Source organism: Anser brachyrhynchus (genome assembly GCF_964034855.1).
Source record: "Anser brachyrhynchus genome assembly, chromosome: Z".
Lineage (NCBI taxonomy): Eukaryota > Metazoa > Chordata > Aves > Anseriformes > Anatidae > Anser > Anser brachyrhynchus.
The window spans coordinates 70,192,518-70,208,736 of record NC_137697.1 but is presented as its reverse complement, the minus strand read 5'-3'; the positions used below and the strand labels follow the sequence as shown (position 1 = coordinate 70,208,736).

Here is a 16,219-nt window from a genome sequence, read left to right as displayed (position 1 = left end):
GATCAACAATGGGAGCTACAGGAGAGTGGATGGAGACAGAACTTTTTGTTTTGTTTTGTTTTGTTTGTTTGTTTTTTTGTTTGTTTTCAGAAACTTGCCTGGCAGTTGAAAACAGTGACCCAGACTTTCAGGTGTGCATCAGTAGGTTAAAATGACTGAAATTCAGTACTACGGTCCCACTTTCCTTCTTTGCTTCCTCTGCTGACTCAAAGGGCTTGTCTCAAATACAGGCCACAAGTATTATTTGTGTCAAGAATTGTCTTGTGTCCACACATTTCATAAAACTGCATTTCAGCATTCTGCAACTGAAAAGCAGAGCAACTTTCTCCACCTCAAGCCACTTCACTGGCTCAGTGTTTAATCTAAAAATAATTCCTACTTCCTACTAAGGCAATGCCTATAGCAGTAGTAGCATCAACAGAAACTAGTGCCTACTGAATGGTATACCTAGACACCGATTTAGTATTTCAGGTTCTCTCTCTTCGCTTACTGTAACCCAATGTACTTCCCTTCTTGTAATTATTCTGATAGTTTACTAGGCTAGTTTTATTACAATTAATCTTTAAAAGCCTATATAGTATTGGTGTGGTCATTTCCTCCCACTTCCTGAGCCCTTGTAGTAGATTTTGGCAAGAATATTCATAGTGATATATAGAAGTATGTATAACTTATATAACTGTAACTTTAATTATACAGACATTTATATGCTTACAGATATATACACACATATTTACATATATGTACCTATACATATATAAACATGTAAAACAACCCTGTGGACTCCCATTCATGAACACATATTTATGGTTTGATCACTTTTCCTGTTGCATTTTATTTGACACCAAGATTCACAGATATGAATTGTGCAGACTCACAAAGAGGATTATACATGGCAACTGTCATGGTTTTATTTTGGGGAACCTTCATCTGTTTTCACTCTGCAATCTTTACAGTTTTCAGTTAAGATTTGTTACACCAAAGACCTTGGCAAAAACCTTTGTTGTTGTTATTTTCTTAATAGTGACCTTTTTAATAGGCTTTCCCACATTTTCATCTCAGTAGTGAGAGCACTGCTGAACAGCTGAATAGCATTTTGATTTCTCTCGGAATAAACAAGAGGAAGTGAGAAGACAGAGATAATGCTTGGGAAATGAGTGTACATCACTGGTTCCAGTCGTGTAAAGCGCTTGTGAAACAATTAAGGTTGCATCAACTTGTAAAGTTTCATTTGATTTTGCCTCTCCCTTTTGTTTGGAATTCTTGATTGATTAGGAAACTAGTAGAATTTCTGGAAGGTTTTGTTTGTTTGTTTGTTTGTTTCGTAGAAAAGAAAGAAAAAGAAACATACAAAGCCTACTAATGGCAAAATAATCTGGCATGAAATATTTTGGAATAGTGGTCTATTTATCTCTTATCACTCCAGAGCAGAAGAACTTGAGGGTCAACTTTTTATACTTCCTGCAATAATCTCCATTATGTTATACTTTGCTGAAACAGTAGCAGAATTTCATCTGGTTTAACTTGGCTTTGTGGATGGGTTCATTCTGCAGATATTTTGTGCAAGAGACAGAGAAAAATTGCACCCCATTAGCTCTTCCTCTTTCAGGCTTTGTTCCTGTACCCAGATGCATTGGGATGTGCTTCATCATACACTGCATGAAATTAAAGCTGTCTCAAATCACACTATAATGTCCTTTTCCATCCGACTGTTGTTTTTCAGTACTTTTGGGAGTTCCTTGAATACTTTGGGATAATCCTGTTTTCACAGACTCTCTCCCCACTGGAGTAATTCTGAAATATTTCACTTACATGCTAAGGAAATAAAGATCTGTGAAAGAAATAAAAATAATGTAAGTTTCTAAGGGCAGGAGTTCAGTTCAGATAATATGTGACAGGAACTACACAGGTTCTTAAATAAACAGACAAAATTGCATATGGTTAACTCTCACCAGAAAACTACACATTTCTCTTGTTATAATTTCATTATGTTAAAACCACTGATAAAAGATCTCCAGCGAAACATGCTGGGATGAATTAGTTCAATAACCGCTACTGTTTCATTATGATGATTTAAGCTTTCTACAAATGTCATGGCATTAACATTTTATGCAGAGCCATAAAGAAATGGCTGCTGGAAGAATCAACAGCCTTTTTAAAAGTCAGCACTTTTTGCCTATCTTTACGAGACTACTGGTCACTCTGCAATATTAAATGACAACGTTGCCACGAGAATTATGTACGTATGATGCTTGATTTGGGCATCTGGCCATTACAGGAATGAAACTACCCACAGATTCAACAGCAATCTCCATCACAGTGCTTGGGCATGGTTCAACAGTCCATTTGTATTTGGCAAATATTCCTAATAAGTCTCCCCCAGGGCAAATAACCTTTTAATAATATTTTCCCTTTGAATTTGTTAAAGAGATACCTGTTCTAACATATCAGTTGTGCAGCAATATGTTCTGAGTGATGGTTTCTTCCTGCTTGCCACATTGACCTTCAACCCCTCGTTGACAAAGCCATGAAGACAGCCTCTGCCCAGTGACCACTGGGCTCAGGTCTGGCTTCTTACCAAAACCAGCCCAGATTTGTTGTGGGCATGCCAGTACTGCGAACAATTCCCCCTCCCCACACTGCTGCAAAGGCTACATCTTCCTCTTGTACCCACTTGTACTATAACATTTTAGTAGATCTTTGTTGTTAGTCTTTATTTCTGGGAAACAATGAAAATAGAAAGAGTTGATGCACTCAGGGTTTATTTCCAAAAAAGCACGTCACTATTTTTTAAAGTTCATTGGAAAAGGTTACCAAGCCATACATATCACATCAGATTATTGTAAACTTGTAAGTGAAATATAAACATAAATGACAGAATACAGACATGACAAGAGGAAGTTTTGTTGAGTCTTCAACTGTAAGGTATTTTGAACACAGAAACAATGGTTAAATCCCTTGCAGGGAAACTCTTTAAACAAATTCACTCAATCAATATCTCTTCTATACCTTCTGTTTTATATCAAGGACAACACACTGAACGTCTGTAACACAGATTTAAACAAAAGCTTAGCAAAAATCTCTAGTACAACCCTGTCAAATCTTCTTCCTTTTTTTATTTTTATTTTTTAATTATTTTTTTATTTGCATTTATCATTCATCTATCCCTTGTACATTCCTGTCACCAGTGTGCCATGTGACTGTACTGCCAACCAGCTCATCTTTCTCTGCATGTCTGATAGTGACAGGCTCATTTTGAAGAAACAGACGTACAGTTGAGTGCAACAAAATCTGAAGAAAATAAGTTTTCTTATTATTTTTGTTATCATTATTCTATCACCAGCATTTAAGTCAAACTGTCAGAGCTTTTTAAAGAAACTTGTATGCCACAAGACCAGAAAATTGCCACAGGCAACAGAAAGACAAGTCTGGGGATAATTTTGCTCGGATAGTTTAAGCAGAGCAGAGGTTGTTCCTGTTGAGCTCCCTGGAGGAGCAAGCAGCGCAATGATGCCGTGGCATACACACACTTAGCACCATGCTCATGAATAATGCAGCAACCAAAGGAAGATACACAGTCTTAATTCTGCTGCTGGTGTAACAAAGCCAATTATTAAAATGGGAAGCTGTGTTATAAAAAAAACAAACCACATAGGTCTAATCCTTTAAGCAAGTATAATCACAAGGACTGGTCTCATTAGCAGCTCCCAGATGCCTAAGCTGGAGTTGTGGACTTCCAACCTGAACAATGTGTACAAAGAGGCTGCTAAGAGGTGCTAACTGGGAAGGTCCTCACAGACCTTTTAGAAGGTATGCATGCTAGAAACATCCAAAATATGTTAACTCCTCCTAGCAGTGCTGGATATTTAGTGCTGAGAGCAAACGATGAAACATTAAGTTCAGTTGTGTTTGTGGTATTTATTTTTTCTACACTTTATTACTCACTGCTGTTTGGATAAATGCTTGTTATGCCAGAAAATATTATACTTTGCCTACCTAGCTGAGTTGAATATTTACAGCTGGAAAACTCTAAGAACCATCCTTCTTTTACATAAAAACGCCAAGGGAAATTTAGGAAAGTACTTTCAGTATAGCCTTCCACTGGTAGAGTATCTTCCAATTCTAATTGCTTTGGTATTTTTTGGTCATTTTTAGGTTAAACTGCTATTCATTTACATATGCCTGTGTCACATAACCAATAATGTAAGTAACTATCTAGATATCTGCTCAGAGACTTGAGCAAATTAGTGCAATAATGGAGCTTGCATATTTTATAATGCATAGCAGAAACTTGTCAAATTTTTCACTTTACCTGGCCACTTCTAGTTCAGCTGTTTCAAGATTGCCAGGCCAATGTATTAAACATTGTGAAATAGGTACTCAACATTTTTACTTTAAATATGAGATATTTTATTTCTACATGCCTCCAGGGTTTTAAGCTAGTATTGTTGCTGTATTGAGGAAGTTTACCTAGAGCTGTGAAGGTTAGAAACCTGTCACTTCTCTGGGTGAAAGCTGAGAGAGTAACACATTGTGAGTTGCTGTAATGTTGAGGGAAAAAAAAACAAACAAACAAACAAAAACACCTTTAAATATTAATTAGGTGTAAGAATTGGAAATTAAAAACTTTAATAGTGTACTACTATTTGAAATGGAAAAGTTAAAAACAGTATTTCTGTTTGAAAGGGAAAAGAAAACATTGGCATCCAGAGTAAGAAGAGTGAGTTCTGTGCAAAGAATGCTTTTATCGGAGTGCTGTCTCTGTGTAAGAGGCTTGTGAGACTCAAATGATAAATATTTTGTGCTTAAAACCTAGTTTTTTTCCCATTATAACTATTCTAGAATCCTCGTAAGTCCAAATAGAAATCTGCAAGGAAAACAGGGAGTTTTTGGAAAATTTCCATAGCAATGGTTCTTTGGTTCTTACTTTTTTTTTTTTTTTTTTTTTCCCCAAAGGATTTTATGTAGATTTAGTTGGAAAAGAATTGAAAAAGGGAAATTAAGAAATTGTATCATGGACCACCCAGGCATCAATATATTACTGATTGGTTATAAGCAGCCACCCTCCATTGTCACTATACTGCTTTTGAATCTCTTGCTACATATTATTTCCATAAGGTGCATAGTCTGCATGTTTTGACCTCTTAGCTCTGCTAGCATTTTCATCCTAGGGATTGCTGTTAAATGCTACATTTAAGAAACTTGGACTGCAGCTAGTTTGAAATTCTAAATCCATCTTTTGAGCTATAGGAGTGCATTTGGGGTCAAGGGAAAACTTTCTTAGTCTTTATTGCTCTCCTAAGCTGGTGTTGCATTATGGATACCTCTGCATGCACGAATGAGTACTGTGATAGAATGAGATATGATAAAATTGTCCATCAGTTTCAGAGGGAAGAATTTTGGACTTTGGTCTGTAAAAAATCTGTTGAAAGATGGTTTCTCTGGAAAACATTTTGTAAAAAAACATTTTACATTAAAATAAAAAATACTTAGATTTAGTTCTGCTATGCAATAAACTATTCACTACTTCTTGATGTAGCTATCAGTTTCATTGGTGCCCATTTCCAAGACGATAACATTGCATAGCACATGACTGGAATCATATAGGGCATTTACTAGATTTTCAATCATAAAATAAAATTGAAAAGCATTTATGTACTAAATAGTTTTCAAAACTATTCAAAGAGTTGGTGAAATTAAAAAAAAATCTGGTGGGAGGGGGTGTATTTTACTATCTACGAATGGAGCTCTGTGACTTCTACCTTTGGGAATCCAATGTCATATTTTTCTAGTCATCTCTAGTTAGATTTTTCTTTTTTAAAAAAGGAAGAGTAAAACTTTGTTTTAATGACTTTTTGAAGAACTTTTCAGAGATCAAATTACATTTGTCCTATTTAGCTTCAGTGCACTAATTTGATTTGTGTTAGTTCTGTGCACAGAGCTCTTCTCAGAGAGCTGTCTCTGCAAAAGAGTTCAGTGAGCTTCAAATGTTAAATATTTTGTCCATAAGAAATAACTTTTTCCAAGTGGCATCATTCCAGCTATGTTTCAGTTTAAGGCCTCAGGACCAGTTAAATCCTGTGCCTGTGGATTGCAATATTCAGCTGTGTTACCTGTGGGGAAAGAAGCAAGATTATTCAGTAGAGTGTCTATTAAATCATCTAGACTGTAAGAGGATTATATATTCACACTAGCTTAAACATAACTGAGTGCATTAGCATTTACATGTACTGCTCCTAATTGAATTTTGTCAATAAACATTAAAATAAACTGAAGAGCCATTTGACTTTCATTTATCCAAAAGTGCATCCTCTGCAACAACTGCTTTTTGAGAAAATATACTTTCTTTCAATCAGAAGGTTAAACAGTTTTCCAGAAAGAGCTTCATAAGTGGTAAAGTGCTATTTACTGCTTTCTTTTGCTGGAAACTCCTGTGCCTTGCAACAGTCTGTATCTGGATTGCATGTATTTAACCCACAAATGCTGCCCAGAGCCCTCAAATGGTCCTTGTTTAAAAGCATCAGGGCTTTTAGTTGAGAGCATCACAGTCTAACACAAAGAAACAACTTTTAGAGATGAGAAGCCAAGGTGTATCTTTGCTGTTACGGTACTAATTATGTCACTCTGAACATTGCAAGAGCTGTGCAGAATTACCAGATTGGTTAAAAAATGGGTGTAGCATAGCTCTGTGCATATCTTCATCTACCATTAGAAGCGGCACTGAACTGCTGTGGTTGTAACGCTGGTGGACACTTGTGTTTATTGTGGAGCTCTGCATGATGAACTTGTGCCCTGGCCCCGTTGGCAGTCTCTGTTCTGTTTATCCTCCTGGTCTTACGTAAGACAGTGATGCTGTTCATAATTGAGATACAGAGATTTGTCACAGGGAAATGTAGATCTTTTAGGTCTTACGGCAGCATCTTAACATGGGTTTTGTGTTTTCATTCAAGTTGCATTTGAATGTGAAAACGCAGAAGTACAAATAAGTTTGGTGTGATGCGTTTCTCCTCTTAAAAATGGACATCTAAAACAAGTTTCAGTGTAAAGATGGCAAAAAAAAAAAAAAAAAAGAAAGCTACAACCACTTTTAAGATTTTGAGCTTTGATGAAAGTGATTTTTAAGTGCAGTTTTGTATGAGAGATGATAATATACATTGTTAATGAAAGGTGATAGGATATTGCATTAGCATCTGTAACAGAGTAATTGTGTAAGTGGTGTCCAGGTTACATACAAAGCAGAATACTTAGTTCCCCACCTAACTGGTTTCTGACAAATCTTCTAGACTCAGTTTGTGCTGGGAAATAATGACCAACTGTCAGACTTAAAGGGACTAGCCTATTCCATTTAAATCTTTCAAATGAATAAATGCCCCTATGCAAATAATTTGCAGATCTCCCACTGCTTCTGGGTACAGCATGTGGCCTGCTGCCTTTACCTGTATTTTACTCTAACATGCAATAATGTTATGGATGGAGACACTGCTACCAAAAAACTGAAGCTGAGAAATTGTCAGCTTCTCAGGAAGAGGTATAAGAAAATGCCTCAACACACTGGTAGAAATATTGAGAATGCTGTTTTCTTGTATTACACAACCTGAAATACATTAACTGTCATCAATGAAGAAACAGGTTAGACCCTGAAGCATCTTTTAAGATAAAATAAGCATAAACGATTTCAGAGTACATGCATCCTGTTCTGGCTTTGCTTAAAATGTGCTGGTACGTCCATTACTTCACGTTGGGTGGCTGTGTCCTTGATAAGCTATGCTTTATGCTGTTTTCCAAAATCAAGATTTATTGCTTCCATCTTATATCTTACAGACTCAGGTTGTAAATTGTTTTGTCTAGCTTTGTTTTCAAATGTAGAAAACTGAGGGGACTGGTACAGGTAGCATACAAGGACAAGAAGAGGGTGCCAGTTTGGTCTTGGTTTCCTGGTTCAAAGTGTCAGAAACCTCAGAGTATTGTTTGAGCATCACAGATGTAAATAGCACTGTGAATTCTAATGACTGGAAAAACATCACTGCCTCTGTACTGCTGAAGTGTGACCTTGAGTTGTTTTTTGATGGGAATGACAGAAAATTTATGTGTGTAATTCTGTCTTCAGTTGCTGAGAGAGCTCTTGTTAAGCAAAGCTTTCAGTCTCAAAACTGTGCTTTCTGAATTGAGGACTGGAAGCACAAGTTGTGGTATGACAAAAAGACATGCTTTTAACATTCCTGTGATTAAAATGGCAAAGCAATACTGGAGCCAGTATTTTCTTCCCTCCATGTGTTTGGCTGTGTTCACAAATGTTGTTATTGTTGCTTGTATTAGGCTGTACAGGTATCATGCATGGGTAGCAGAGAGGTCTAATGGAGCAGGTACTTGAATTACTTCAGATCACACTATGTGCTCACATATTTCCTCTAATTTTATTTATTTATTTATTTATTTCCCTCTCGAGATGGACAGAGCGCAAACACAACCTAAGCTCTGATTGAGCTTGAACAGACAGAGTCCTGAAACAGTGTAAATTGTTCTCACATGATGGACAAAGCAGCAGAGCAAAGCCAGACCTGTGTCCAAAGTGTTTCAGCTTTAATAAGTTTAGCTTGAAATCTGAGCAATTAACCATGCTCAGATATTTCCTTTTTCAGATAGGCTTGGAATACCTTGCAAAAGAAAGATATTTGTCAATCCTTTTGCCAGTTAAAATCCAGAAATGAAGAAAACAGTACAGAAAGACTGGATTATTTTTATTTAAGAAAATGGTTGCTCTGCCTTTTCCCCCCTAAATTCTTGAGTAAACCTCTGTGTAGGTTTTTCATTTAGCTCCCAGTGCTTCTATTTCTGACAATTGCAGATTTCACAGTGTTTTATTTATCCGTAGTGGGAATAAACTATGCATGATGGCTGAAATTTGAAAATGTGGAGAGATTCATGAGTAGAAAAATTATATGGACGACATTTGATAAAAAGTTCATTTGTAAACTAGTGATGAGCCTAATTTTTTGTTCTTTAAGACAAATTGATCTTCAGTCTTTGAAGTATTTAAGACCACCCTCTACTGGCACAACCTTAGCCTTGAAAGTGCTTTTAGTTTTCTGATCCAAAAAATATTTTTTTTTTTAAAAAAGTAAAAAATCAAGCTTTGCAGCTTTCCTTGTCACATGATACATCATAGATTTTCAGTTTATCATGGTCATAAACAGCCTGAAAGTGTTCAGGCTGTCTAAACGACTGGCCATGTGGCCATGTGCAGGAAATACAGTCTGTTACAGTCTGTTACTGCCCTTCTATCGTGTAGTTGACTGCAAAATTATCAGTATCACTGCAGGACCCTCGTGGTTGACAGCACTGCTGCAACTCCATGGTACTCCACATCAGGCAGACCTAGGGTTTGGAGCCAGTCTTTCACAGAGACACCAGTGATCTAACTACACAGGACCGAAAATAGTGATTGGAAGCAAGGTAAACCGACATGTCCAGATCATGATGGCAATTTCTAACTCTTTCAAATTTCAGTTCAGCCATTCCATCTGTTTTCTGAAGAGAACACAAAGAAAGCCTACTGGCTGACTATCTAGCTTCTGAACTCTCTTCTCATGTTGTGTTTTACTTAAAAGGGCAGTGAAGAATGAAGTAAGGTCTTCTTTGTCTGCATCTGCGTCAGAGACATTTCTACTCAACTGAGCAGCAAGACGAAGTCCAGTTGTGAGACAGAGCTCTTCCCTTATTATGATAAGAGCCATTAGCAGTACCTGTGCAACTTAAAATTGAATAGCAGGATGTTTTATATAATCTGCTTTGCTGGAGCGTGCTGCACATGCTACATGTTCTACCAAGTCACCTAGCAGAGGTCCCAGGGAGCAGAAGTCGAGCTTCCTCCCATGCAACCCTCCCTGTACCATTCAACACCTCAGACCCTGTTCTCTCCATCTTTCTCTGGATTTTACAGAAGTCTGAATCACTGGGGAATAGCCATGATTATATCAAAGCCTGGGGGTCCAGAAAATTATGTTAACCTGGAGGGGGAGAGCAGGAGAAGCTGAAGCATGCATGTTTGGAAATAATGTTAATTTTTCAAAACTGAGCTCCCTGATGGTTGTGACATCTGCAGGACTGAGCTCTGCAAATTCCTCTTCCTGATGCTGGCTCCAAATCCCATAATGTTCAAGGCAATGCCCATCCTTTGCCCCCTGATGAATCCATTTTACTTCACTGTGAGAGTTTCTCCTCTGCAGCTGTGTTGCTTAGTTGAGGATTGTGCATTGCTGCAGTGTGTTCCCCACAGTGCAGGCTTATTTGGCTTGAAAGCCACTGCTGAAAATTTCTTCAAGATGATGGCGCTGCATCACAGCCTGTCAGGATCTTTTTTCCCTCTTCTTGCTTGCATAAACTCATATTGAAGTAACACATTAGTGTCACAAATTGTGATAGGAGTAAATGAGAAGTGTCTTTTTTCATCTTGCAATGAAAGCCGAGAGATTTTTAAAGTGAAATCAACACACTTTCTCCTAAGAAAATTTGTTGCCATTAAATAGAACACTTAGTTAGGCAGAGCAGGAGTGCAGGCCAAAAGCCTATACATGTTTTTTTCCCACTTCAGACTTTGGTTTCTGGATTGAAGCTTTGATTTTCCCACAGATTTCTGCTTTGGATCTGAAAAATATTTCACATTAAAATGTTTATTTCCCATATTTCTAGTTTCTTTCCCTGACAGATTTTAATGAACATAATTTTGGTGACTTCTCAAATAAAATAATGTTTAGAACTTCTTAAAGTGTATCAGTAACATATTATCCTACTCTTAAGTATTGCACAGTGGTGGATAACCTTTAAAAAAAAAACTTTTTAAATATAAAAACCTGGCTTTGTAACAGCTGTGCAAATAGAGTAACCTGTAGCAGCACAGCGCCTGCTGTTCATTTTAAGGTTTCTATCTGTGCCTTTGCTGTCTTTCAGGTTATCTGATAAAATAATATTGATGTATACTTCTGCCATAATAGTCACCTGTTTATATTTGTCGCCAGTTTCAAACACTTACCAAATAATCTAATACAAAGCTCATAAAACATTTTGGCTGTTATCCTGTTATTATGGCTAATAGTCAGAGATACCTGACTGTTTCCTACAACCTATGGCCATCACTATGTTTGGTTTTGATAAGGTAACATGTAATGAAATAATTTGAGTTTTGTTGTACAGATAGAATCTCTTTAAAAACTGAATACATCCTACTTAAGTCCTGTCAAACTTAAGAGTATTAAGAACAAACTTAGCATTTATCATGTCTCTATTATTAATCTGTGAAGGAAGAATATTTTGCAATGATTCACAAATAGCTGTTGATGCCCCTTCACAATAATTTAAAATCCATTCTTTCCATAAGAACAAATTTTTCTTAGCTTTCAAGAAGAAAATAACAGAATTCAGAGTGCAGTAATTCCTAAAATCTAATTCTTATTGAATCTCCCAACTCTGTGCTGAAAGTAGACTTTTGATTGCTGTTTGGAAATGAAATAGCTGCCCCTGTTGTTTCTCCAATAATGTATATGGTTTTTGGAAGTTCATGAAAGTTGATGAATGTCAGTCAGCGCAAGCTATTTTCTTGACTTTTGTTGAAATTATTGTGATTTTTCACACCAGATGATCCTTTTTTTTTTTTTCTTTTTTTCTTTTTCTCATTTTTACCCATTTGGTCCATTCTCTGCATCCACTTCTGCAATTTAGTAAATTACACACCTGTATCACATTATCTCAGGTATTCTCTCTTGCCTCTCAGCCTGCAGATTCAACCAGATGAAGCACAATAGCCCTAGATTACTACTCATATGTAGACTGTAGCATGCCTACAGTTTTCCTTTTGAGATCAAAGCCATGCTGTGTTAAATGTAAGTCACTTCTGGTATATATTGCAATGCCATATAATTAATTATTCTTAAAAGATTCTTAGATAATTAAGTCCCATTAAAATCAGTGAGAGCTAGGCTCCTAATTATCTTTAGAGAATATAGGGCCCGGTTAGTAATCCACTCCATTAAAACATTTAATTCTGAGATATGAAACACTGACCTCTGAACTTATATACAAATGCTTTTTCCAGGCCCTTTTTCCCTCATGTATAAAAATTCACATATAAGAGAGTTATCATACTGTGATGTGAATTAATGATTAAGTTTTAAAACAGCCTTTTAAGGAATAGCTAGTTAAAAGATGGGCAGGTGCTGGGTAGCCATTTATAAACCTATTTTGGTATACATAATCTGTCAAACTGAAAGAACAGGTTTTTACTGACATATGTTTGCAAGTCTTGAAGTTGGGTACATTCTGTAGGAGCAATGTAAGTATTTTTCAAGACAAGATGTGATTGTCTAGCCAAGCACCTGGGAAGACAAACCCTGGTCTAATTGTTCTTTTCAAAAGCATTAATGTTTAAAAATAATTTAAAAATGTATAGCCAAGACAGTCTTTTCATTACCACAAGAACGACAGATGCCTACCCATTATCTTTTTCATGCATCCAGCTCAATGGCATTGTTAAAAATTAAAAGCTATAATGAACTGCATGTGAACTAGATGGACAGCTGTATTAGAAACTAAATTACAGGAGAGAAATAGAGTATTTGATTGAAATAGAACTACTGCTTGATATTCAAAAATATTTTGGGAGAAAACAAGTCTAAGTATTCTATATAGGTATTAATTTCTCTGGGTATCCATTTTGAATTGTTATTCACTAACGGGGAAGAATTTTTTGAAAGCAAAAATGAAACTCAACATTTATGGAAATCCATAAAAGCATGATTCCTAGGTGACGTCTATGTCTTTGAAGACTACCTGTTACCTCTCCAGCTATATCTTTGTAGTACTGTTTTTAATGCTTTAGAAAGAGTAGGCAAGACTTAAGGCATCTCCACTAGTTATATTCATAAAGGTTTACTATAATCTAGTATCTTCTGATATGTATAAGATAAACTGAAGCCCTGTTTCTCATATTCACATTCCCATATTCTTGTATTTTCATACAAAACCTCATAAAAATTCTCTAAAAAAAAAAAAAAAGTACTTTTGGAACCATTTTGCTTCCTTAAATAGTTTTGCAAAGTTGTTTAGATACTGATCTTCGGGTTTTAAGCTCATGTCTAGCTATTGGCTTTAATCTGTTCTTATGGAAAAAAATGAGGTTGATCCTATGTTTATGGGAGGATGGTTTTACGTGTCAAGGTTTTGATAGCAGGGGGTAGCAGGGGTGGCCTCTGTGAGAAGAATCCAGAAGCTGCCCCACATTAGATAAGGGCCAGTTTCAGCTGGCTCCAAAAGGACCCACCACTGATCAGAGCTAAGCCAATAAGTGATGTTGTTTGCGCCTCTCTGAGCATATTTAAGAAGGGGAAAAGAACTGCTGCACCACAGCAGCTGAGAGAGAGGAGTGAGAAATGTGAGAGAGCCAGCCCTGCAGCCCCCAAGGTGAGTGCAGCAGGAGGGCAGGAGGTGCTCCAGGCAGGCAGCAGCAGTTCCCCTGCGGCCTGTGGAGAGGCCCCTGGTGGAGCAGGCTGTCCCCCTGCAGCCCACGGGTCCCACACGGAGCAGATCCCCACGCTGCAGCCCCTGGAGGAGCCCCCGGTGGAGCAGGTGGATGTGGCCTGGAGGAGGCTGCGGCCCATGGAGAGCCCCCGCAGGAGCAGGCCCCGGGCCGGAGCTGCAGCCCGTGGAGAGGAGCCCACGCAGGAGCAGGGGTCTGGGGGGAGCTGCCGCCCGGGGGGGACCCGTGCTGGAGCAGTTTGCTCCTGGAGGATGGACTTCATGGTCCTGAAGGATGGACTCCCATTCCCCCTTCCCCTGCACTGTTCGGGTTGGGGGGGGGGGGGAGATAGAAGAGGGTGGGCGGGAGGATGGTGTGTTTAGTTTGCAGACAGACCTGTAAACATGATTTTCTCCCATGTGCTCTGTATCTGCTGCATGCTGAGAAGTCTCTGCCTGGTGCTGTTCATAGCCAATTTACTATCCATACCACTCCCCTTAAAAGCCCCTGAGTGCCAAGCACACCATCCCCCTGTGAAACCCACCCCTTGTGAGCGGAGAGGGCCACTCCATCTCTCAGATACCTGACAGTTGCCCTCCTCTTAGCTAATTACCTTGATGATTTTTGTAACACCAGGAGTATCTTAAGGTAGAAGAACAGAATTTTCTTACAATAATTAACCCAGACACCAAAGAAGATAGATTCAAAAACATTCATATGGAAATAAAAGCCTTGCCCCTATCTATACATGCTTCAAGCAGCTCCCTGAGATGTCAGAGAGGTCTCTCTTATTGTGTTGTCCGCCTAAAAGCCTGATGGTACAAAGATCCGTGGCTAGGGTCTAGTATCTGATTGAGAGAGTCTTGCCCTGAGTTCAGCATTCAGTCAGGAAGATCTTGATTTAGGGACAACTGCATCCTTAAATACATAGATTTTAGCCTGGATGAAAAAGCTTCCTCTCTGTTATTTCCTGTGACATAAGACTTCATTAAGTGGACAGTTTAAATGTTCCTTTTAAGGGATTATTGGATTATTCTGTCCCTACTAAAAATGCTGCTCTCCTTTGAACACAGCTGGGTAGAGATACCTTCTTCCCAGAAGTCAGCAGAATAGTTAATGGTCCTGCTACTAAACTGAACCAGAGGTTAACAATTAAACCATGGTGTGACAAGCACCCTCCTTCAGAAGGATAAATTTTGTTATGTGTAGTATTTGTGTTTTGTATATAATGTGAAACTCACAAAGAAACTGAAATGAAAATAGTGTGCTCTTGCTTGAGACCAGATGTGGTGATAAAAAAATGTCTTCAGACTAACAGAGATTTTGAGGTTAGTGTGCTTTGCAGGACTAGCCACAATAAAGGTTGCAAGTATGTCTGAACAAGCCTGGAACCAGGGTGCTTTTGGATCTAGCACCTAAAGCGGATCTTCCTGCACCTTCTGAAGGTAAGAAGGGTGGAAAAGTCCTAGAGGTTTTCATGCACTCGCCCTGCCAGGAGATCTGACTCCTTTGTCAGGGAACTGGCTTTGGCTTTGGCTTCTTTCTTCTTCTCTCTTCTTGGTTTCTGACTTGCTTATTATTATTATTATTATTACTATTACTATTACTATTTATTTATTTATTTATTTTGAGGCCATGCTCACCACACCAGATGATGACAAAGTTTAGCCTCCATCACTTCGGCAAGCTGCGCAGCTTTTCTGCTGCCAGGTCAGAACAAGTCCCCAGGCATGTAATTTCTGGTTGCTGACATTAGCTTTGAAAAAGCAAACCAAATAAAGAAACAAACAACAGATCTGACCAGACAGCATGGATTCACCAAAGGAAAGTCATCTGTAACCAAGCTGATAAACTTCCTTGATGAAAAGACTAGCCTGGTAGACCCAGGGAGAGCAGTGGATGTTGTCTACCTGAACTTCAGTAAGGCTTTTGACACTGTCTTCCTTGCTGTCTGGACTGGATCCCTCAGCCTTTTTCATGTCCTGTGTAATGTGGTTCGCCATTGTATTCAGCAACAGGCCCACATTTTCCCCAACCTTACTTTTGTTACCTAGGTACTTTTAGAGGCCTTTCTTGTTGTCTTTGCCATCCCTGAACAGATACAAGTCCATATGGGCATTGGCTTTCTTAAACTCATACCAGCATGCTCAAACAATGTCTCTATATTCCTTCCAGGTTATCTGTACCTGCCTCCACCCTCTGCGTGCTTGCTTCTTGTGTTTGAACTTGGTTGCCTTTGACTGTCACATCCCCAGTGAGCCCCTTCTTATTGGTAAGAGGTCCAGCAGAGCGTCCTACTCTAGAGACTTGGAGAAGGAGGTTATCATCACACCCCAGCTGGACAAAGCCCTGAGCATCTTGGTTTGACCCCATAGCTGATTCTGCTTTTGGGCATAAGCTTGCACCACAGACCTTTCAAGGTCCCCTCCAAACACATTGATTATGTGATGTTATCTTCATGACGGATTTACTTTGGGATAGCCATTGGCAGAGTGCATGTCAATAAATTTACAGGAGAAAAAAGAAAATATTGTTTATTTTTTGTCATCTTTTATATTTCTGTGACACTCATCAATTTAGTATCTGCTTACTATGCAGTGTGTAAAGTTCTCTGCTCATCCAACCTTGTTGGGATGGGTGGGCTAAAACTCAGGTTGTCAAAAGTGCATCCTTGATGGTAAATGCATTAACTGCATTTGTGAAGGGCATTTGCAG

General features: G+C 38.3%; 1 long non-coding RNA gene across 2 annotated transcripts; it reads left to right on the top strand.

Moving 5' to 3' along the window:
- Nucleotides 1-14,723: 14,723 nt before the first annotated feature.
- LOC308185052 lies at nt 14,724-16,015 on the top strand. Of its 2 annotated transcripts, none has more exons than XR_013943090.1 (3): nt 14,724-14,949; nt 15,137-15,214; nt 15,680-16,015. It is a non-coding gene; the product is annotated as an uncharacterized lncRNA (long non-coding RNA). The 2 variants fall into 2 exon arrangements; XR_013943091.1 differs by having other exon boundaries at nt 15,137-15,424.
- The last annotated feature ends 204 nt before the right edge of the window (nt 16,016-16,219 follow it).